The 24,284-nt window shown below is 37.2% G+C and overlaps 1 protein-coding gene and 1 long non-coding RNA gene across 5 annotated transcripts in view; one reads left to right on the top strand and one right to left on the bottom strand.

The window, feature by feature from the left end:
- The window catches only part of LOC126829367 (beta-1,3-galactosyl-O-glycosyl-glycoprotein beta-1,6-N-acetylglucosaminyltransferase), a 66,585-nt gene that overhangs the window by 23,221 nt on the left and 19,080 nt on the right, over positions 1-24,284 (top strand). Inside the window, exon 1 of one of the 2 annotated variants that reach the window (XM_050559181.2) lies at positions 15,322-16,000. The exons of the other annotated variant lie outside the window; for it this stretch is intronic. The gene's annotated coding sequence lies outside the window, so the exon portion shown is untranslated. Of the gene's footprint in view, positions 1-15,321; positions 16,001-24,284 lie in introns of those variants that run through there. 2 annotated transcript variants of the gene reach the window in all.
- Positions 7,630-23,302, bottom strand: LOC126829383 (uncharacterized). Of its 3 annotated transcripts, none has more exons than XR_008788970.1 (4): positions 23,036-23,302; positions 18,625-18,704; positions 8,942-9,065; positions 7,630-7,769 (listed from the first exon to the last, which is right to left on the bottom strand). It is a non-coding gene; the product is annotated as an uncharacterized LOC126829383 (long non-coding RNA). The 3 variants fall into 3 exon arrangements; XR_007683373.2 differs by having other exon boundaries at positions 18,630-18,704; XR_007683372.2 differs by lacking the exon at positions 18,625-18,704.

Genomic DNA, 24,284 nt, shown 5'->3' with positions numbered 1-24,284 from the left:
ACTGACCCAGTCAACACCGGGATCGAACACTGGATCGACAGTTTAGCCAACGTCTTACTCACTGAGCCCCGTCGGCCCCCTATAAATTGTACAGCAGTAATCTAAATTGGCTTCCTTGTTTTAAATTAATTTTAGGAAGAACTGTGATAAATCAATTGACATATAATATTATACTTCCTGTTTCATGAACACCCGAGTTTAAAGTGATGAATTACTTGGCGCAATAACAAGCACAGATGTATAGTAAATACATTTCCGTGCAATATTCAACTGTAGCGGCTTGACTCGGTACACGGTTTTGCGTTGCTCCCTATGCATGACAATCACGCGAAATCGAATCAGTTACGTAACCGGAAATTGATTTATCATGCTGTTTCACGCTTTTCCATTGTCTTGTAGATGAGACTCAAATATTTGTATAAAATCTTGATTTTGTCTTTCTTTACACCATGCGCTATTCATCTTGTTATTGTCGGGTTTTTTTATTATTTTTTTTTTGGGGGGGGGGGGTGCGACGCCCTCAGAAAAAGCCCAAGACTCCGCCAAGTCGAATACGATCGACGTGAAACTTGACATGCTTGTTCCTTGGACAATAGTGCATCGATTGGAGGATTTCGGTTTTTGATATCCTGACACCATTGGAAGATGGCTGCGATGACATCACACTCGATTCCCTGTGTATAGTATGAAGGAATTAGATCTACTCCGGTCCGTTCAGTGCTGCACCGTATATAAAATTTGGCAAATGACAACGCATAGTTGTTCGGACGCGAAGAAAACTCGAGATATTAGCGTGTACGTAAAAGAACCCTTGGCAAAACGTCCCTCTTATACACTGTATGGCGTATACCCGTCTTCTTTATCCCAGTCGGAGCAGCACAGTAGGACGTTAAATCCCATTTCATTTCATGTCATTTCAAATAACATATACATTTTGCACCTTATAACAGCGTATAGTCGTGCGTACACGTTAGTCTGTATGTAACCGTAAAGCTGCGTTGCTTTCTTTTACGGTAAACGATGAAATGATGAAAGGTATGCCGACAAAAACCGATTTCGACACTGGTTTAATAACATTTTAACATTTTAAATTACTTTTCGTCTGTCTTGGGATTATTCATACATAATGTCATTGCATAGAGATGGACCACAAAAAACAACCATGTGTCAGTCTCATATTTCCGAAAGATACTTTAAATCCCTTCCCTTTCTATTAGATGTATGTTTATTGCGTAACTATAATTTCCATTCCATTAAATGTAACACATGTTTCAAATAAGGAAATCAATTTGGTTTACTTGACAAGATCTAGATAACGAATCTTATTTTACACAATATAATCAAACTTCCTCATTATAGTGTTGGTCATATATTTGATAATAATATAGATATCCAACAAAACCATTAAAACATGAGATATTCATGAGATAATGATTTAATCTTTTATTTGAAAGTGAAAACTTAAATGTTATCCATTATTATTGTCACCTCGACTTCCTCATTCAATTGCAACAATTTATTAACATAGAATGATCTAATCTCTTATTTTAATCAACGTAATCGTTAGTGATAGGTGTTGTTTCCTGATTTGATATGTGAAATCTACAGATAGGTAATTATATTGTTTATCACTTGATTTACTATAAATGTGGGCACAGAATACAACATAGAACAGTATCCCCATTGTATACAAATCTACAATCAACAGGTAAGATTGAATATTATATAGATAAATTACCGTTAAATACATTTTAAAATTGTTTATGTTATGTAAATCTAGCTTCAAACTATCGCTCTACTTAGTTACAATTAGTGACGAGTTTTGTACACGATACAAGGTATTCCTATTCTGTCCATTATACTTGATACCAGTTCTCGTTTGAGGAGTTGACGTAGCTTACATATTCTATTACAGGATGTTTTCTTTATTGGTAATAACCCTGGCCATGGTTCTGGCTCAAAATACTGAAGCTCAGACGAATATGATTTCGGCTGCGCAATTAGCTTTGGCTCTTGACATAGAGACAGACCTTGCATTGGAGATTATAGGAGACTTTGATACTGACGGTAAGAGTTTTAACCAAATTGAATTACATTGACGTTTAATGTTTGATATTTTCACCTCGAGAGAGAGAGAGAGAGAGAGAGAGAGAGAGGGTATGTTCTCGAGATAATATGATTTATGTACATATATCTTACAGGTGACGGTATGTTGTCTGTTAATGAACAAAATGTTAATTTTGTGGCAATGGTTAACGCTATAAATGAGGCTCAGAGCAATGGCATAGAAGTTAATCTTTTGGGAATACAAGCAATGATTGATCTTCAAAAACTCCTGAACCTAAACCTTAGTGGAGCTCTAAATCTTGGTGGATCTGGAGGTCTTAATCTGGGTAAGTATAACGTAAAATAACTACAACTCTTTGATATTGGCCAAACATAAAATAAGACTTCAATATTCAGGCTGTCCTAACTAAAATGACTCGCTATGTGCTCATCAGTTTTACATTATATCGGACGATAATTTGGTTAAGGATTACAGGAGAATTTAGTTATACTGTGAAAAAGCAGTTGTTTATAGAAGGAAAGCAATTTTATGTTCAGCTAAAGGGTCTTTAATAAATACCTGTAGAGATATTCCCTCATAGTTTTACTTTTCCCGTTGCATAGAAGAATATAAGTAAATTTAGAATGTCTATCAGCTTTAATCTCAACTATATGGTAACCCAGGGACTTAAGCCTTTCTACTTAACTTGCACAATTGGTCCTAACTTTGAGCATTTTTTGTACGAAACCCACTTTTGTAGTCCCCTGTTCTAGAATGGCTATGTTTTGCACATAAAATTAAAAGTCTTTGTATTGATTTGCCTCTTAAATTATATAAAGTAACCATTGAGTACTTTCCATCAGGGAAATGGAATTATAAAAATATACTAAAACATAAAATATATAATAATAATATCAAATTGATACCTATAAAAAAATCATAAAGAGTATTAAACAATTACCAACTATGCCAAGAATCAATTTTGATCAAATTTAAGTAAATGTTACCTATTAGAAATGTACAAGTTTTACATCATTGAAACACGGTGACGTATGTTCGCTTAATTTTTTTTCTTTTTAGCGACGCCTTTCTACTTAACTTGCACAATTGACCATAACTTTAATTTCAACTAAATGGGCAAACCGGTGACTTCAGCCTTTCTACTGAACTTGCATAGTTGGCCCTAACTTCTCTGTACATGTACATGATAATAAGTAGATCATTCCAGAAAGTTTAATTGCCTTACTACGTCACATCAATAAGGAGACAGGTTACAATTAATTGATATCTAGTCAGTTGTCCAGCAAGTTTAACAATCTGACTATTTATATAATAATATACATTTAATATATTTCAGGTGGCATGCTGGGTGGTGTTGGTGGAATAACAGGTGGACTTACCGGGGGACTAACTGGTGGACTAACTGGTGGACTAACTAGTGGACTTCTAGGCAAGAAATAAGCATACGTATAAAATGAATGATACGTTAATAAAATAATACGCAAATTATAAACCGTGTTAGATTTATTTCAAGACAAAATGGGTTGTCAGATCTTCTGGTTTTACCCAGATAGAAAATATAAATGTATTTCATTATAATTCTGAGTCAGACTTGTCAAATGTTGGCGATGAAAAATAGAGTTGAGCCGAGTTTGCTTTAAGCAACTGGGCAGAAGGGTGGTGGAGTGAGTTGCGTGTTTTTTTTTAATGCGAGTTCACGATAAAGGCGAAGCAACAAGCTGTTAAAAGTCTACATATCGTTTCGGGGCCTAAGGAGCGATAAGTAATGGAATTAAATGATGTTGAACGTCCTACTTTTCTGCACCAACCGGGTTAATGAAGAACGACATGCCCGTCTGTCTACTCGTCATTGTATTTCAAATGTGTCAAGGATGATTTTAATTGCTGGCCAACTAGCCACTGACATACTTGTTTTTAGCTACGATTGGGTGGTGGAGGTGGGAGGGGGGAATTTAGTTTCACCTGGCAAACTTAATTTCTTTATCATTGTAACATCTTAAAAATAAGTTAATTTAATACTATTAGGAGTTATTACACATCTACAGCCCAATCTACTGAAAATTGATACTGACATTCATAATTACGGTGTATTACTTCTGCGCAACCCGAATCAGGTTATTATTACTTTGATTGGCTATTGTACACGCGGCCCCGCCTTTATGTGTTAAAGACATCTAATTTAAAATATCGGAGAAAGCAATCTATTATCGCTTATATTTAAAATGAGGGGATTTGTACCCGTGTCAGGTAGGATTTACGCTTAAAGGACAATATTGGTGTCAGCATTATCACATATGTGATAGAACTGGTTCAACACATTCCAAATATAATTTTAACACAATGCTACGATAGATGCGTAATACAGTTTTCAACAATCGGAAGTGACGAACGCAAAAGGAAAACACGAGTTATCCCTCTTCAAATTGGTCCTGAAAACGAAACTTTTGCATCAATATGAAATGAAAAAAAACATAAATACCTATGCACGGCCCCCACTACCCCCCATATCAAACTTAGTGATGCTCACCCCACCCCTGACAAGTTAGTGATGCTCACCCCAACTCTGACAAGTTAGTGATACTCACCCCACCCCTGACAAAATAGTGATGCTTAGTGATATCCGGTCTTGAAATGACATAATTTTAAATATCATGGTTTGTAGGACAGCCACGGTTGCTCGGTGAGTAAGATATTGGCTCGCTAACCCGTAGGTCACATTTTCTATCCCTGCGTTGACCGAGAAAATTTATCGGGATTGTCAGTGGTGCAGGATCGAGGGCCTAGCAACGGACAACGTATAGTTGTTCGGATGGGACGAAAAATAGAGGTACACATTGGCGTGCGCGTAAAAGATCCCTTGGCAGCTTGAATTCGATATAAGAATACGCCGTTTGAAGTGGTGGCGGTGACATTAAATGAATTATTTGGTGCAATAACAAGCAGAGATATATAGTAAATAAATTTCCGCGCAATTTTCCACTGTAGCGGCTTGACTCGGTATCGGGTTTGGTTTTGTTCCCTATGCATGACAATCGCGCAAAATCTGACCAGTTACGTAACCGAGAATTGATTTATCATGCTGTTTCACGCTTTTCCATTGTCTTGTAGATGATACTCAAATATTTGTATAAAACCTTGATTTTTCTCTTTCTTTACACCAGGAACTGGTCCCTATGCTCTATTCATCTTGTTCTTGTCTGTTGAGGTGGGTGGGGGGCGCCCTCAGAAAAAGTCCAATCCTCCACCAAGTCTTATACGATCGACGTGAAACTTGACATGCTTGTTCCTTGGACAAAACTGCGTCGATTAGAGGATTTCGATTTTTGATATCATGACACGATTGGAAGATGGCTGCGATGACATCACACTCGATTCCTGGTGCATAGATAGTCGTTCTGACGGAACGAAAGACAGCAAATATAACTTGTAATATTTTTACATTTTTTATTGTAATAGTCAATGTTTAGGAAAAGATAAATTTCTGAACAATATTATAATTTATTGCAAAAGTCAATAATAATATATTGTATTACAATAGTCAATATTATTACATTTTATTGCCAATGTCAATGTTAATATATTTCATTATAATGGTCAATATTTATCATAAGTTAACTTGCTGAACAGACACCTTTTGTTTCCACGTGTAAACTTCTGTGCGTGCATTTTTGTTTTTCATATTCACACCTGTAAAAATTAAAATGCAACATTTTGATTTCTGTTTCTAAAATTTATTAATTAAATAAATAATCAATTGTAATGCTCTTGACAAGTCTTGGTAGCTTATTGCTAAACTATACAATTCAAATAGTATCAGTATTCTCCCTTCTTACATCAGCCGTGGTAAAAAAGTAAGATATGCTATCCCATTGTATTCAGACGACACCCAATGGGTGGGATCCATAAGCGAGCTGCCAGAGGGGTAACGATGGTCGTACAAACCTACTTCAACGGTTTGGAAGTGGCTGTTTGTGAAGCGAAGGTTCGTGGCTTGATAACGTCTAGTCTCGTGATTAGGGATTACCTAATACTACTTGTACCCAGGAGCAAAGCCTTTGGAATGATTCTGTGAATGGTCCGCGGCAGCACCATTGGGCACTTTACCCCAAATATGTGTGTGTTAGTTGTATTTTACGTCCGCTTCCACCGAGGTGATATCGCATACAAGTACCCCAAATAGCACGGTTGTGCCTTGTATAAAGGAAACGAAGTCGGTAAAACTTTCTTAGTTGCTATCCTATTTCCAACCTGCGTTAACGAGTATCGCACGTACCACTGGAAAGAGAGAGAGAGAGAGAGAGAGAGAGAGAGAGAGAGAGAGAGATAAATGGGTTTAACGTCAACTGGACACAAACTAGGTAATTTCGGGACTAACATATGGTTTAATTTTATTTCAATAATTCGCTTGCGCGTAGGGGTCTTTAGCAGTGGGAGGAAACCAGAGGACCTGGAGAAAACCCACGAGGGTGGACAGGCGACCCTACTCCTTGTCACGTACAACCGGGGACTCGAAACCACTCCAGTTGACTCAATGACAGGCTTTATGATACGGCACGCACGTGCTAACCATACGTGCAAACCATATATGCATAACTTATTTACAAGTCGGATAATTTAAAGGAGGCAATATTATTCACAGTCTTCGACATTGCAAACACAACTTATTGGTCAATTTAAATCAGAATATCCAATATTTAAGACAAAATGAAGATTTTAACATTGGGACATGAATCGCGTGCCAGAATGCTTTCGTGCGCTATTTGTAATGAAGCGACTCGGTGAACGAGACTAAACATATCCCATGGGAGAATACTACCGGTGTAGACTTTCATTCAATTTCGCCGAACAAAACAAAAACGATTGAATGTAAATCGGTTTATGTACATTCATATTACATTGTTATATGCGTTGCGATCCATTTGTGCCCATTTCCAGGTGCCAATGAATAGAGAATTAGCTCCTTTAAAATTCTTTGAAAACTTATAATATTGAGAAAGTGGAATCAGTGTATGGAATATTAGTCAGAAATAATTTCATTATTTACAAATGATGAATTGAGAATTGATCAACATTTGGGCTCCAGTACGCATGTGATAGAATATTTAGATGGGTATTTATTTTTAATCCGATGGAATCCAAGCCGGGAGATAACCTGTTGTTGATATTTTGTTTCCATAATCAAATTGAATATATTTCAGAGTGGACTAAGCCGTGGAAATTTGATATTTTCGAACAAATGCAAATGACAATCTCTGACTTTAAGTTGACCAACAGGAAACATATGTTACAGTAGGAACTGTTCATACGTTTAAATGTTCTTCTATTCGTGCTGCTCCAACAATTCAAATACGATAGATACGAAACGCGAGATGTTAGTTCATTGGCCTCTTGCGCGTCTGTTGAAGGATTGATATGATGTCATAATTCTAAGATGGCTAAGGTGACGTCAAGGACCATAATGATTGGTTGAACATATTTAAATACTACTTACATGTTTTGATAAGTGACGCCATCTGTGGCACACACTTCATCAATTGTTGTGGGACATTCCTCGTGAGAAAGTTGAATACAGAGATAATCTAAAGCTGCTTGATCACCATTAAAACCAGGCATTGTCTGATTAGTACTGGTTGGTGTACAGCTACCTTTATGGGCTATATCTGTATGGATACCCTTGCATCTGGCTTGAGTATAGTCACATCTGTGTAAAAACAAATTCATATTAGCTGGGACCTTTTCAGGTATTTCAGCATGAGCAGGGTATGGGGAATATACCGATGGTGGGCCCAGGTGGGATACAGCGTCTGTTTAATTACCCGAGAATTTTATAATGTTCAGATTAAATGATGTATAAATGTTCATGCTAAAGGGAAAGTAATTATATTTCTGTTATTCGTCTTGCAAGTAGTGAGTTCAACGATTAGTAAGGAAGGACGGAGAGATCGTTTGGCGTAGCGAACGTTTGCAGTCGGCCAAATCCCCGAGAACACGACACCCATCAATTTTGTTTTAAAAAACCCTTTCCATTTGAATTGTAAATATCAGGCTGTAAGCAAATTTTCTGAGATTTATTTACCGACCTAAGCTACAGAAAAAAAATGCGAACTCTGTGGAGGTACTGAAACAGATCCACGAAAGGGTCTGGATGTTTGGCAATACGAGGTGTCAAATTTGCCTACTCTGAGATATTAATGTTATCATATTCTTTGAAATTGGGTTGGGGGGGTAGGATGGTCGAATGGTTAGCACGTGTGTGCTGTGTCATTGACTGTCATTGAGTCAACTGGCGTGGTTTCGAATCCCCGGTTGTACGTGACAAGGAGTAGTGTCGCCTGTCCAACTTCGTGGGTTTTCTTCGGGTCCTCCGGTTTCCCCCCACTGTTAAAGACCCCTACGCGCAAGCGAATTATTGAAATAAATTAAAAAACATATGTTTGTCCCGAAATGACCTAGTTTGTGTCGAGTGGACTTTATACTCCATTTCTCTCTCTCTCTCTCTCTCTCTCTCTCTCTCTCACGTTCTGTAGTTACATAAAATGTGTAGTAACCCCAGATCCCCAGATCTCCAAAACAACAAACCGGGAGTAACTAATAGCGAATGATAATTACGGCCTGCAAGTCGAAGGCTATTTTAAAATTCTTGCTTATGAGATGTGGTAAATAGCCACAGCCGTCAAGTACTGATAATTATTCGTTTAATTCCTAAGTAATGTAGGTAACATCATTCCATGACGAGGAGGTCTGGATGTAGAAGAAGAGATACTAAAGAGATGTTAAAGATAACTGACTGGTTAATGTTACACCCACCGTACCACATTCCATGACGAGGAGGTCTGGATGTAGAAGAGATACCACATGTTAAAGAAAACTTACTGGTTAATGTAGGTAACACCATCTGTACCACATTCAGGGACTTTAGGAAACGAAGTACAATCTCTTTCTAATAATCTTCTACAAAAGTGCGAATCGAGACGACTACTAATCTGACAATTGGCAGCTATTAATTGAAATAAAGAAAACATATTATATATAAAGTTCTTTATATTTGATGACAATAAATGAAATGAAATAGGGATTTAACGTACTACTGTCCTGCTCCGACTGGGCTAATGAAGACGAGCATACGCCATTTAGTGTGCTGTGAAGGAAAGTTTGGCCGGGAAACGGCACTACGACCTACTCTTAGATGGAATTTCAACTGGCAAGGTTTCTTTAACGTGCACGCCAATGTGTACATTAGACCTTATTTTTCGTTGTCCCTTACCAGGCCCTGTTTCCTGCACCACTGACAAGGGGGGACCACGCCGGAAAATCTGATGAACTTTCTCGACCAACGCAGGGATCGATTTCGTAACCTCCAGGTTAGCGAGTCAACGTCTTACTTACTGATCCACCGCGGCTCCCGACGTCCATAACCACATCACATCAGCTGCCGATAGTGTGCCTTCTTATATTCTTATTCAAAATATATAAAAGCATGGGATTTTTATTGGGGGAAATGTTGACGAGAAAATACATTGATAAATTTACCTGAAAATGCCACAAGTAAGAAAATAATTGGTAACATGGTGTCGTGATCTGTAACAATAGCCAGTGTCGTTTATAAAGTGAACACCTTTTTTTTTTTATCTATTTACTGATTCTAGTTTTAAGATAAGATAAAGCCAGAGATCATGTCTTATGTTGTAAGACAAGGGATCGCCATAACCATTTAACGTGGCCAATGTCATGAACTTGGGCCTAATATAACGAAAGAAGGACGGACATTGATATCACCAGCAGCCCAGAATGAAATGAAATAAAATAAGATTTAATGTCCTAGTTGTGTGCACTAACCATTGGGGGGGGGGGATGATGCCTAAGTGAGTAAGACGCTGGTTCGCTAGTCTGCAGGTCGGGATTTTCCGGTGTGGGTTCCCCTTTTCAGTGGTGCAGGACGGAGAACCTGACAAGGACAGCTATCTAGCCTTTCGGATGTGACGAAAACCCGAGTTCCCTTGTATACATTGACCTGTACGTAAAAAATCCTTTGGCAGTTGGAATTCCTAGCGCCACTGTCCTGGCAAAATTTCCTTCTTAGCACACTGTGTTGCGTATACCCGTCTTCATTATTAGCCCAGTTGGAGCAGAAGAGTAAGACGCTAAAATCCATTTCCTTTCATTTTTGGCCTGCCCTTGCTTTAAGGGATATCGTATCAGGACAATGGCGTTTTCGCCTGTGCTTCATCGACTTCCATCTGTCAAGAGGTCGGCACAACGAACTACATACATCTTCCAGACTACCCCATCTGCCAAGGGGTCGTCACAACGAACTACATACGTCTTTCAGGATACCCCAACTGCCAAAGGGTAGCCACAACGAACTACATACATCTTCCAGGTTGCTTTGAGGGAAATGTTGGCAGGACAGTTTGCGTTTCAATGCCAATTGACATGACTTATTTACGTGTACACCGAGCATCGATATTTTTTATCCCACCCGATCGACTAGACTGGCATATTGAGAGAGAGAGAGAGAAATGGGGTTTAACGTCCACTCAACACAAACTAGGTCATTTCGGGACTAACATATGGTTAATTTTATTTCATTAATTCGCTTGCGCGTAGGGGTCTTTAGCAGTGGGAGGAAACCGGTGGACCCGGAGAAAACCCACGAGGTTGGCTGGCATATTGAAGGCGGTGTAGTATATTGAAGTTGATGTAATATATTGTGTAGCATATTGAAGGTGGTGTAGTATATTGAAAGTGGTGTAGTAAATTGTGTAGCATATTGAAGGTGGTGTAGTATATTGAAGGTGGTGTAGTATAGTGAAGGTGGTGTAGTATATTGTGGTATAGTATATTGAAGGTGGTGTAGTAAATTGTGTAGCATATTGAAGGTGGTGTAGTATATTGAAGGTGGTGTAGTATATTGTGTAGCATATTGAATGTGGTATAGTATATTGAAGGTGGTGTAGTATATTGACGGTGGTGTAGTATATTGTGTAGCATATTGAATGTGGTATAGTATATTGAAGGTGGTGTAGTATATTGTGTAGCATATTGAATGTGGTATAGTATATTGAAGGTGGTGTAGTATATTGTGCAGCATATTGAAGGTGGTGTAGTATACTGTGTAGTATATTGAAGGTGGTGTAGCATATTGTATAAGATATTGAGCATGTTGCCAGACAAAAAAATACTGAACATCAATTACTGTCAAATCCTTCACACACTGATCGTTGAATTTACATACTTGTCAGACGAACAGAACATATATCAATATACAATATTGCTGTTAGTCTTTTCCATATCATAGTTAGACAGATATTGTCTTTCTTCTCCCATATCATACTTAGTGATGCCCCCCCCCACTCGACAAGTTAGTGATGCTCACCCCACCCCTGACAAGTTAGGGATGCTTAGTGATATCCGGTCTTGAAATGACATAATTTTAAATATCACGGTTTGTAGGACAGCCACGGTTGCTCGGTGAGTAAGATGTTGGCTCGCTAACCCGTAGGTCCCGTTTTCTATCTCTGCGTTGACCGAGAAAATTTATCGGGATTGTCAGTGATGCAGGACCCAAGGGCCTAGCAACGGACAACGTATAGTTGTTCGGATGGGGCTAAAAATAGAGATCCCGTGTACACATTGGCGTGCGTGTAAAAGATCCCTTGGCAGTTGGAATCCGATATAAGTATACGCCATAGCGCCGCTGTCCCGGCAAAATTTCCTTCATAGCACACTGTTTATATGACCGTTTTCATTAGCTCAGCCGGTGTAGCACCATGGGTCTTCTGTCTGACGTGGAGAGCGGGAATATGTCGGAAACTGGTCGCCACATCCTACATACGACCCATGCATCTTTTCTTACTACATATTTCTGTAGCCTTGTGATCGTCTAGAATTCGTCTCTAGCTGTCCTTACTTCTGCTTTACGTTGTGTATTTACGTCTTCCAGTTTCTTAAGACGTTTGTCTTACCAGGAATAATAATGCATAGTACACACTATATATGTGAATATGTTTGAAATTACTAACTTGCCAAAGATATTAATTAATGAAATATAAAACCATCTTATTTCAAGAGCAAAAATTCTAGCAATATTATTACACCGGAGCGGAGTAGTACTATATTATCGTAGCAACTCTACATCTTGTCAAAACTTGAAACCCCATAACTTCGTTGAGAATAAAGTTATTTTTTATTATCTATTTTTGAACTACTATAGCGAGAAAGACATGTTATATATCTAAATATATAACATAATACGTCTTTAAAAAAAAAAGAAAAAAACAAAAACATTTTGGGATAATGTCAGCTTTTTGTGAGATTTGTCTGATACAATAACACCCCAGTCGATTTAAAGATGGCGGGATGTCAGTCCCCTGTTGATTCCCAGTTCTTACTTAGAAATGTCAAGTATGTATTGTAAATATCATTCTATTAACTTGACTATTTATAGTTTTGAGATAGACACGTGTAGGTGTAGATGTTATTATACAATATCTAAAACAGCTCGGGTTTCCTCTTACTGTCAATTTGATATTATTAATTATTATTTTTATTATAGAGGGGTTGTCAACAATATTAAATTATATTTTACTGTCTCTCGTGGTGTATTGATTTTGTGTCGTCTTTGTGATATTGTGAAGTCAATGTGACTCGGTGAATAAAGTGCTGGCTCGCTAACAAGTGAAATGAAATGCCAGTATTTCACTAAGGTATCCCTACTTTTCATTTTACCGACCTTTTATTTTCTGGTTTTCCGATCGTCGCCGTTTTTCTTCTTGACTATTTAGACTCAAATAACAAGTCACTAAAACCAATTTCCACACACTGAGCGCCCTGCCTTACGCTCACTTCCTTTCAAACATCGAACGTGGTATAACTGACCCTGACGAAAATTATTATTACTATTATGAACTGCAACGTTAGACAGGAAGCTCTTCGAGTAGGAATTCGTCTTGGTGTCTTGTTATTCGAGTCTAAGTAGCCAACAAACAAAATGGCGACGATAGCAAAAACGTACCTCTCACCAGTAACTAAAATGAAAAGGTTTTTTTTTATCGATTCGGCTGAAATTTAATACGAGGTCATCTGTAGTCCCCTTTAACGTCCCCGAACCCCTTGACAATTTCAAGTACCTACCACCACAGTAACTGGTACGTTACTGGACCACTATCAATGAAATGGGGTTTAAAGCCCTTCTATTCTGCACCGACTGGAATAATGGAAACGGGTATACGTCATGAGTAGTGTGCTATGATGGAAATCTTTCCCTGACAGCGGCGCTACGACCTACTCTTATACCGAATGCCAATTGTAAAGGGTTGTTGTACGTGCACGCCGGCGACGAATCTGAACCTACGGACCAGCGAGCCAGCATCTTAATTGAACGAGTCACCGTGGTTCCGGCTCGCTAACAAGGATGATCTCCAGGGATCATGATGGCCACGATGTCCCGGGTTATATCTCGGTCTTGGCTAAAGCAATGGCGCATGATGTAAAAGAAACATTGCCAGTTGGAATTCGAAACAAGAGCACAACCCAGCCGCGCTCTCCGGACAAATTTCCACTGCTGCACACTGCTTTGCGTATACCTCTCTTTATTAACCCGGTTGGTGCAGATAAGTAGGACGTTAAACCCCATTTCAACTAGTCTGATGAAATCCATGTTTCTAATTGAAAACTACCGAACATTATGCGACATTTAATAAATAATTTGTTTTTCAACTCCAATAGATTGAGATGTAAGGCATGTTTGCAATGGCTGATAAAGACGGTATGGTATTTTGAAACGGGTGTTTGTATTGGCTGATAAAAGCAACATTCGGTCGATTGATCAACATACGTCACATACATCGGAACACCGAACAATGGTATGTCCCATATTTACCTCGAGTGCAATTAGGTCAACCCCCGGATACCTCACTTTCCTACCGTTTGAAGTTAATCACATTCTAAAAAAGGAGTTAATCTGGTTGCACCCATTCCTGCATGTTTTATATTGAAAAACCAAACAAATCTAAGCTAAACGTGTGATGTTAAAGATACCATACATTGGTTTAAACTGCCGATGAGTTAAGGATGTTTTTGATCGATCGTTTCAAGTTTTAATAGTGTCATTCACTCGTCGATTCTCTGCACGTTTAACATTATGTACTAGTTTCATACACAGGTCTTCTAATAGATTACACTATATAAAGTACCTAGATGTGATAAAACTAAAAACTTTCATCAAAAAGATTCTAAACAACAATGTTCACATGTTGGGGACACTTATACGCTCAGGTTTTCCAAGGCGACATTCCGCGAGTCCATAAATCCTCAGTGATTTAGAGTTCGTCTGTAAGATGCAATGCATACAATTATGTAATCGGCATTAAAGTTGTATATACAAAGAACGACACAACTTTAATTCCGATTGCATAGAAATATGAGCACAACAGTAAAGCTGCACCACTTTGTTTCAAGGTAAACGATGAAAAGATAAAAGGTATGCCGACAAAAACTGATTTCAACACTGGTTTAATAACATTTGAATATTTTAAAGTACTTTTTGTCCGACTTGGGACTATTCATAAATAATATCATTGTATAAAGATGGACAGTATAATATATATATATATATACACAACGATACAACTTTAATTCCGATTACATAATTGCTGTTCATAAAAACGGTGTTGAGATATAATGTATTGAATAGCTGTTGCTGTTCATAAAAAATGTTGACTACGTCATTCAAATGTGATGAATATCAGTGTCCCGCTCGTGTACTAATTGGTGCGCAAGAACCCCTGAATAACCGACAACACCGCTGTCCGTGCAAGATTCCCCTTGTTAGCATTGTAGACGTGATCATAACCATATGGTATAGTCCCAATTATAGCGAAATATTGTGTTGATATTACAAAAACTTTCATAACGACGCAGCTAGTGTCATACTTCCATTACGACATGAACTACACAGCTAGTGTCATACTTCCATTAAGACATGAATGGCGCATCTAGTGACAATGTTTCATAACAACATGAATGACGTAGTTAGTGACAAACTTTCATTACATGCAAGACGCAGCAAGTGGCAACCTGCCATTGACGCAATAACGGAGCTGTAATGATCGGCATGAATTTCTTCCTCTATGACGTTTCGGTTGTCCCGAATACAGCTGTTTTATAATTGAATGCGATACGGCGAACATGATCGGAAGGGGATCTTTACAACGGATAAAGCCTGGCATTTTATCGTGAGGTATTTTGAGATGTTGGCTGGCAACACATTTTCAAAAATACTCGACCCCGCATGGCATATTATTGATAGGCAAGACAGACTAGGGGACACCGAAATTACTCTCGGAAAGAAAATTGAACGAAACGGACGATAATTAATCTTCTGAAAATATAGTACGTCATTTAAGGATGTGTTCGCATGCATTAGCACATATTTACAGACCCGAGCGACATCAAAATTACTTCTTCGACTATTTTTTATCGCAAATTAACTGAATTAGAAAACACGGAGGAAATTATATCTCGATTAGAACTAGAGAGTGTAGGTTTTTGATCTATAATTAGTCGGAGTCTAAACTTGGCACAGAATCTATGAATGAAAGTCTTGGGAGTCTTGTATTGATTTATTGACTGGTTCCAATGTTGGTTTTCTCTAATCTCTAGTAAATATCTCAAGACATGAGACGTTACAGACGACTCATCGCATAGCAGACGACATATCGCACAGCAGACGACACATCGCAGGCAGTCTTCATTATCCCAGTCGGGGCAGAACAGTAGGACGTTAAACCCCCTTTCCTTTCATTTCATTTTACATCGTACAGCAGACGACATCTCACAGCTGACGACATACTGGCCAGCGGACGACGCACGCGTCCCGCATACGTTCTAAATGAATTGTGATTGACTCCCGTGGATTAACCATTTTTAAAGGTAGGTCCATGATTACACTAAATTTATACTGATTTGATGTTCAATTCAGGATGGGGCGTTGACGTCCGCAATAAATGTACTTGAATATTGATGTGGCCGTAGGTGACAAGATCTCTTCATTTAAAACTTAAAATAAACGAAAAATGGCCTAAAAACACATATTATTAATGTAATATGAATGGTTATAAAGTGATTTACTTTTTAAAGTTTTTTTTATTTAGTTTTTACTGTAATATCGTGAAGTACGCGAACAGTCAAAATTGAAAGGTGGTTGTTTACGTCTGCTTAGTTGTATGTTTATTTGTTCATTATTATTTTGTCGTTTGTGAATCATCCATTTTAGGTTATCTCCGCATTGTCTTCTGGGATTTGATTATTTGTTCATTACAAATGTCGCTCGAAACCATTACGTCTATAGAGTACACGACGTCGAGTACTGATTCTGAGATGTTGATTATGTCTTAAATATTGGATATTAGGAATCCATATTTTCACAGTAAGATAATACTGATTGAATTGGGCCAATATTGAATTCTAATTCGTGTTTCAATTTCGAAGATTATGTAAAAGCTGACTTAGAGAGGATCAGTACTTTTAACAACCATTAACAAATAAGGGGAGGGGGGTGAATGATTTACACGTGCGCGTTAAATCATAAGGTCTGTCCTGGATTTAAGTGGCGTGGTTTCGATTTCCCACATGTACGTGACAATGAGTAGGGTCGCCTGTCCAGCCTCGTGGGTTTTCTCCGGGTTCACCGGATTCCTACCACTGCTAAAGTTCCTACGCGCAAGCGTATTATTGAAATAGAATTGACCCATATGTTAGTCCCGAAATGATCTGGTTTGTGTTGAGTGAACGTTAAACCCAATTTCTCTTTCCAAAATGGGATGTACATGTAGTTGTAAATTGACGTACTGTTCAAGTTTTGTCTACGGACTGGGCTAATGAAGAATGTCAAGGGTTCTTTACGTACACGCCAGGTTTTCGTCCCATCCGAACGACTTTATGTCCTACACGACTCGCGCACCGGAACAACGCCGGTAAACCACGAAGAACTTTTTAGCCAACACGAGACATCCAGGTTAGCGACTAATGGGTTTTCATGTTCAGGCAATACAGTTTATTCTGGAACCAACATAAGATCTAATTAATATAAGTGGAGGGGTGTATGTTTGTGTAGGGGGGGGGGGGGGGTAGGTCTAAATATTAAGACCAAATGCAAATTTGGTCAAAGGTCACGAGATGTAAACAGGGAGAGCGCTACCCCTACACTTATCCCTAGACTTAGTCCCAGCCCTTACTCTAACCCTAATCCACAATCTCGTCGACAATCAAGTGCTCTAACGCCTTTTACATCTGGCGACCTTGAAGAAATCTGAAGTTGGCCTTCATATTTAGACCTAACCAGGAGTCGGGTGTCGAAGGAGATAAATACGCGACTTCAAGTAATTTCATCTTAATAAAATCGAATGATATAATTAGACCCGTGTGTATTGACATGATATAGATATCCATATTATTTACGCCAAGAGCTTTCTATATTTGGTCGGGTCAGTCAGGATATGAATTTAAAGACGATGTCTTTCTGTTTGATATTAGGTAGGTTGGGTTGCCGAATGGTTTAACAAGTGCGTTTTAAATCATACGATCTGTCATTCAGTCCAGTGGCGTTGTTTCGTAACATTTAGTAGGGTCGCCTGTCCAACCTAGTGTTGTTTTTTTTTCGGATCCTCCCACTGCTTAAGATCCCTACGCCAAGCGAAATATTGAAATAAAACTGAACCATATGTTAGTCCCGAAATGAGCTAGTTTGTCTGAAGTGGACATTAAAAGTAGAGGATATTGAAACGCAAATACCTATGCAGGTTGCGATATGATAAATAGTCATGGATATTTGACATGCTTTGAGAGTATGTTCACAGATAGCGCCATACACGTGGGAGGGGTTCATTGTCAAATTTGACACTTCAAGGAAGAGTTGATGAAAACTGCCGCGTGCTGGTTTATCTATCCATGTTTGCTTTCCTATCGGTTCTTGTATAAGATTTACTGTTTAGCGTATCTTTGCTTTAGTGTGTTCGTCGACGTCAACTTCAATCGACAACACTGCAAGAAAGATAATTAAACGTCTTACTTTTCTGCTCCGAGAGGGCTTATGAAGACGGTATTAGCTTTGATATTTATTGTTTATTTCTTGCAATGTCTGTGTAGTTTGTGTTCCAGGTTTGTCTTATCGGGTTTGTTTGTGCGTCTTGCGGTCAACCTGCACTTACGTTAATAGAAATAGTGAGTAAAACCACAGCTAAATTTGTGATAACAATTATATATATATATTTTTTTACATGCCCTTTCCCCGTCGCACTTCATTTTGTTATAAGCACGGCGTCTTAGTTATTTTTTTGTGATTTGATCCCTTTCCGACAATGGAAACTCATGCTACTTTATCACCCAATAATACATTCTACAGAAGATATCGCTTGTGTGATAAATTTCATAATCTACTGAATTTGATTGGTCAGTTAAAAAGAAACTCTTTTTTTATTTTGAAAGAATAGTTCATTTTTTTTTATTAAAAGTAACTTCTTTTTTTTTTGTTTAAAAATGAACATATTTTTATTTACTTGACCTTGATGGTTAACTTGCTGTTGAAAAATGATGTATCACCATGCTGTAATGTAATCAGGTTCAGTAAAAGTGAAATCTATAACAAAGAATTATATTTATTTATTTTTGCATGTAAGGAAGGATTGGGTGATAAATAAAATCTCCTACTCGTCTTTTTTGATATCAAAAAATATCAACACTCGTCGATAAAGTAAAAAAAGACTCGTAGGAGATTCTCTATATCATCTACGATGTATATGCAACATCAGAGAATATCTCACTGCTGACGCTTGTAAACTACTTAACCCGGGAGCCCAGTGAGATTTAATCAAAATATTGAGTCCAAAAGGTTTGAGGTCTACAACACAGAGTTTACCCCTGGATCATTTTGGAAAGCCAAGTCTTAAGTTTTGTAACCTGTGCATATACCTGGGTGCGCTCCCCCTAACCCTCCCATATTTAATGGGAGTTAAAATTCAATGTCCATCTACAATTTTTTGCAAGTGTTTCACACTTAACACTAAGAAACAGAATGCATTACTTAACAGCATACAATGTTGTGCTAATGCTACTTTAGAGCTTAATTAATTAGCACTAATTAGTGACCGTAATTAAAATTTAGAGTCCATAACTGAAACAAAGCCTAAAAGCTAGCTAACCAAGTCATGAAACCAAAAATATCACTTAAGAGCGACAAAAGTTGAACAAACCTTGCTTAAGACTCGTTTAAAGGTGACAAAGGACAAAGGTCACTAACGAATGACCGTAATTAAAATTTAGAGTCCATAACTGAAACAAAGCCTAAAAGCTAGCTAACCAAGTCAGGAAACCAAAACTATCACTTAAGAGCGACAAAAGTTGAACAAACCTTGCTTAAGAGTGGTTCAAAGGTGTCAAAGGTCAAATTTTAGATCACATAATGACGTTTGAGTGGATTGGATTAAATTGTCTTGTCCGGGATTATTTTTCTTTCTAACACCATTTCTATGAGTTTCACTGCACAAAATGACTGCTTAAGAGCATGGAATGCTGTACTAATGCTACTTAAGAGCTAATTAATTAGCACTAATTTGTGACCATAATTAAAATTTAGAGTCTATAGCTGAAACAGAGCCTAAAAGCTAGCTAACCAAGTCAGGAAGCCAACAATATCACTTAAGAGCGACAAAAGTTAAACAAACTTGGCGTAAGACTGGTGACAGGGGTCATATTTTGGGCCACATTATGACCAATCAAATTGCTGATCCTAAACATAAAATGCGCATCTTTGAACTCCATCAAGCCATTCACATAATCAACACCTACACCAAGTTTAAAAATTCTACCTCAATTAGAAGAGGAGTTATTGTGTCCAAAATGGCTTGATGAACAGACAGACGAACAGACCCATTTTAATAGTTCCCTGCTTTCTTCGAAAGGCGGATGACAATAATGTTGATGTCAGCAATAATTATGCACTTGAAAGTATGGCAAAGTTATCAGTACAACAAGGAATTTTAAAATTGAAGGAGACTAAACTTCCTTTTAGGCATTTTTCGATTTAAAGAAGTAATTCCAGACATAGTTCAATGAGTGAACTGTTAAAAGGGTGATTAGCTCTATTCTTTTGAAGAGACGAAATTGGGTCGGAAGTAATTCCAGACATAGTTCAATGAGTGAACTGTTAAAAGGGTGATTAGCTCTATTCTTTTGAAGAGACGAAATTGGGTCGGAAAGTACATATTATTAATGTAATATGAGTATAAAGTAATATGCCCAATTTTGAATTTGTTTTATTGTATATTCTAAGTGTTATTGTGAAAGATTGGATAAAGAGCTGACACTTCGCGCTATAATGGTTAAAAATAGATAATGTCAAGAGAATATGCTGAAAATTTCAGTACAATTGCTGAACTCTGAGTCAAGAAAAAACTCATTTCAATAAGACTGTAGACTCAGTTGTCATTGTTAATGTTGTAACGATAATAGGCAAGTCTCGCTTATCCATTTTTACAGTTAATCACCAAGCATTGTTGAACAGCAGATCAGATTTAAATTTGTGTAAAATCAGGCCCATCAGATGTTATTGAGGGTTGATTATGGTCTTGTCAGGTTAATACATGTCTAATTAATAGATCAACATATAACTAATGAAATACCTGCAACTGACATATTTAGCTAATGTATAATACATGTTTATTATGTTTGGTGAAATACGCGAATAATTCAAATTGAACGGCTTGTTTTGTTCTGTTTTAGACTTTAAATTACTTTCGCATTGTCGATAATGTCTCAGGTGTGTGCTTGTTAAAATTAAAGTATTTATTTATTGTGGACTTATCAATTAGTTTGCGAACAAATTTTCTTATCAACACCCTTTTATTTAACAGAACACAGTTTTTATGGGGAAACAATCACAGGTTACTATAGCCTACATCAAGCTTGACAGTACTAGATCCATATTTACAATCGTTAACAATATAATATTATTACAAAAGATAAAAAGCATACAGTTAACGAGGAGACAGAAATGTATGGAACACAATGATGACAATACAAATATTATATCAAAATAATTATCCACTTCGCATATATATAAATAGAAGTAGCATTGATGGAATACACAAATCGAATATTGTAATTAATCACAGCTCTAAACTACTTTTGATATCTAAAAATTGTCATGGGTCGGTCGCAGGGATTGTATGCCTCCTTTAAGAAGCATCTCTGGTGTTGAAATCGCCTAAAACACCATCACATTCCGAAATCCGTGCCTCACTCCACAGTAAATCTAATTTAGAATTGGAAATATTTAGGAGCGATTATCCATAATAGAATGAAAATAGATGAAACAAGACTATTAGCCAACAAAAGTATCGCATGTATGTATGAATGTATTAGTTGTGTGTACATGTATGTGTTTTCTATGTTATATGTATTATTAAATGTATACATGTTGTCCTAAATGGACGTTTTGATGCAATTAACATCTTATCTAGCACAAACATCTTGTAAATATAAGCAAGCCGGTCTTGATAGACTGAAAATAACCTTTTTTTCCCGTAAATATCCATGTAAAGGAGAACACAAATGTTTCGAATCGTATATGGACTAATTCATAATTTAATTGTCTGCGGTTTTTTTTTAAAACCAGAGAGTTATCCAGTTCTATACTTCCATTCTCAATATTTCGAATAAATGGAGAAACTTAACAGTTTTTGCATTTCATTTCCTAGGAATGAGTGATTCGTCACATAGTTTTTCCGCGTCAATTTAGGGCTAGCAGAGATAAGCAATTTGATGGGTTGATTGCTTAATTGGTCTTAATGTGGCCCAAAATATGACCTTTTTCACCAGTCTTACGCCAAGTTTGTTTAACTTTTGTCGCTCTTAAGTGATATTGTTGGTTTCCTGACTTGGTTAGCTAGCTTTTAGGCTTTGTTTCAGCTATGGACTTTAAATTTTAATTATGGTCACAAATCAGTGCTAATTAATTAGCTCTTAAGTAGCATTAGTACAGCATTTCATGCTCTTAAGCAGTCATTTTGTGCAGTGAAACTCATAGAAATGGTGTTAGAAAGAAAAATAATCCCGGACAAGACAATTTAATCAAATCCATTCAAACGTCATTATGTGACCTAAAATTTGACCTTTGACACCTTTGAACCACTCTTAAGCAAGGTTTGTTCAACTTTTGTCGCTCTTAAGTGATATTTTTGGTTTCCTGACTTGGTTAGCTAGCTTTTAGGCTTTGTTTCAGTTATGGACTCTAAATTTTAATTACGGTCATTCTTTAGTGACCTTTGTCACCTTTGAACGAGTCTTAAGCAAGGTTTGTTCAACTTTTGTCGCTCTTAAGTGATGTTTTTGGTTTCATGACTTGGTTAGCTAGCTTTTAGGCTTTGTTTCAGTTATGGACTCTAAATTTTAATTACGGTCACTAATTAGTGCTAATTAATTAAGCTCTTAAGTAGCATTAGCACAACATAGTGTGCTCTTAAGTCATGCATTCTGTTTCTTAGTGTTAAGTGTGAAACGCTTGCAAAAAAATTGTAGATGGACATTGAATTTTAACTCCCATTAAATAAGGGAGGGTTAGGGACAGTGCTCCCAGGTATATGCACAGGTTACAAAACTTAAGACTTGGCTTTCCAAAATGATCTAGGGGTAAAATATGTGTTGTAGACCTCAAACCTTTTGGACTCAATATTACGATTAAATCTCACTGGGCTCCCGGACTAACTTGTGAGATCATTGATTTTATCAAGGATTGATTATTGTAATAGTTTACTCTCTGGAATCCCACAAGCACTTCTAGCCAAGATCTAGAAAATTCTTAATACGGCAGGCCGAATAGTGACAGGGACACAAGTTTGATCACATCCAGAATGTGCTAGCTTCTTTACACTGGTTACATGCTGAGACCCGAGTCAAATACAAAATACTTACATTAGTGTATAAATGTCGCAATAACGCAGCTCCTCAATACTTATCTGAACTCTTATATGACTACAACCCTATTAGGTCACTTCACTCTCAAAATAAACAGTCACTAGTTGTTCCAAGATATAATTTAAAGTCATATGGGTATAGGTCTTTCAGATCAGCTTGTCCTATATTATGGAACGAACTTCCACTACAGATCAAGAATCAGCAGACTTTTAATCAATTTAAGTCCGCACTAAAGACATTCATGTCTCAACAGGTTTACCAGTAGAGTCATTACTAAAAACGTTTTGAGCATGTGTCAACAGGAAGACGACTCTATATAAAACCTCGTTATTATTATTATTAAGCTTTCATATTACATATGATATTGTTTCTGTTACGATTATTATTTTTTTTGGTTATTTTCCCATAAATTTTATATCTCAGAATTTAACCATGGGATCTTTCTGAAACTTTGACCCCAAAGAATGGGTGGTGGCTATGGATTAAAACCATTGTCAAACCTTTTTATGAATTTGAAATCACCGAATTTTTCGAATGATATAAATTGACCTACATAGCCCTAACTTTGAAAACTTCTTTAAAATCTGAACGATTTTCTTGAAATTTGGAATGTAAGTAGATCATAACTTATCACCCCTTGGAGAAATTAAGGATCAAATAATTGACAAAAATCGACAAAATATATGTCAGATTGCCTTGAAATTAAGGATCAAATTTTTGAAAAAAATCGACAAAAGATATGTCAGATTGCTTGAAATTCTTTATGCTGTGTTAGCTAAGAAATTATTGATGCGTATACAAAATATGAAGTCTATTGATCGAACTGGAAGTGCCACCATGAAAAATCCCTAAGGCTTTTGCGATATTTTACTTACAGACTTGGGAGTTATATTTTCTGAATCCTTGAAGTTCAGAGCAGAATTTTCAACTGATGAAAAATAGGGAAAAATCTTCATTAACAGTAGGGGTGTCACAATAAGACATTTTTTTTACAAATCATTTCAGGCCAGCAATTTCCAGAGGCGAAATTGCTAGCTGAACACGATTTTTAGAATTTTTTTTATCTATGACGTCATTTTCGGTTGGGGTTTGTCTGATTTCCAAAATGGCCGCCAAAAGTTGACGTAAAATGAATTTCCAGATAGGATGGGTGATTTTCATGCAAGGTATGGCTTGTAATATATCATATATAAGGTTTTTGTTGTAATTGAACTGAAAAATAATCTCTAAAACTAGTTTCCCAAAA

This window comes from Patella vulgata, chromosome 8 (genome assembly GCF_932274485.2).
Source record: "Patella vulgata chromosome 8, xgPatVulg1.2, whole genome shotgun sequence".
NCBI classification, from domain to species: domain Eukaryota; kingdom Metazoa; phylum Mollusca; class Gastropoda; family Patellidae; genus Patella; species Patella vulgata.
The sequence above is the reverse complement of the archived record's forward strand: the minus strand, read 5'-3'. Positions and strand labels throughout refer to the sequence as shown.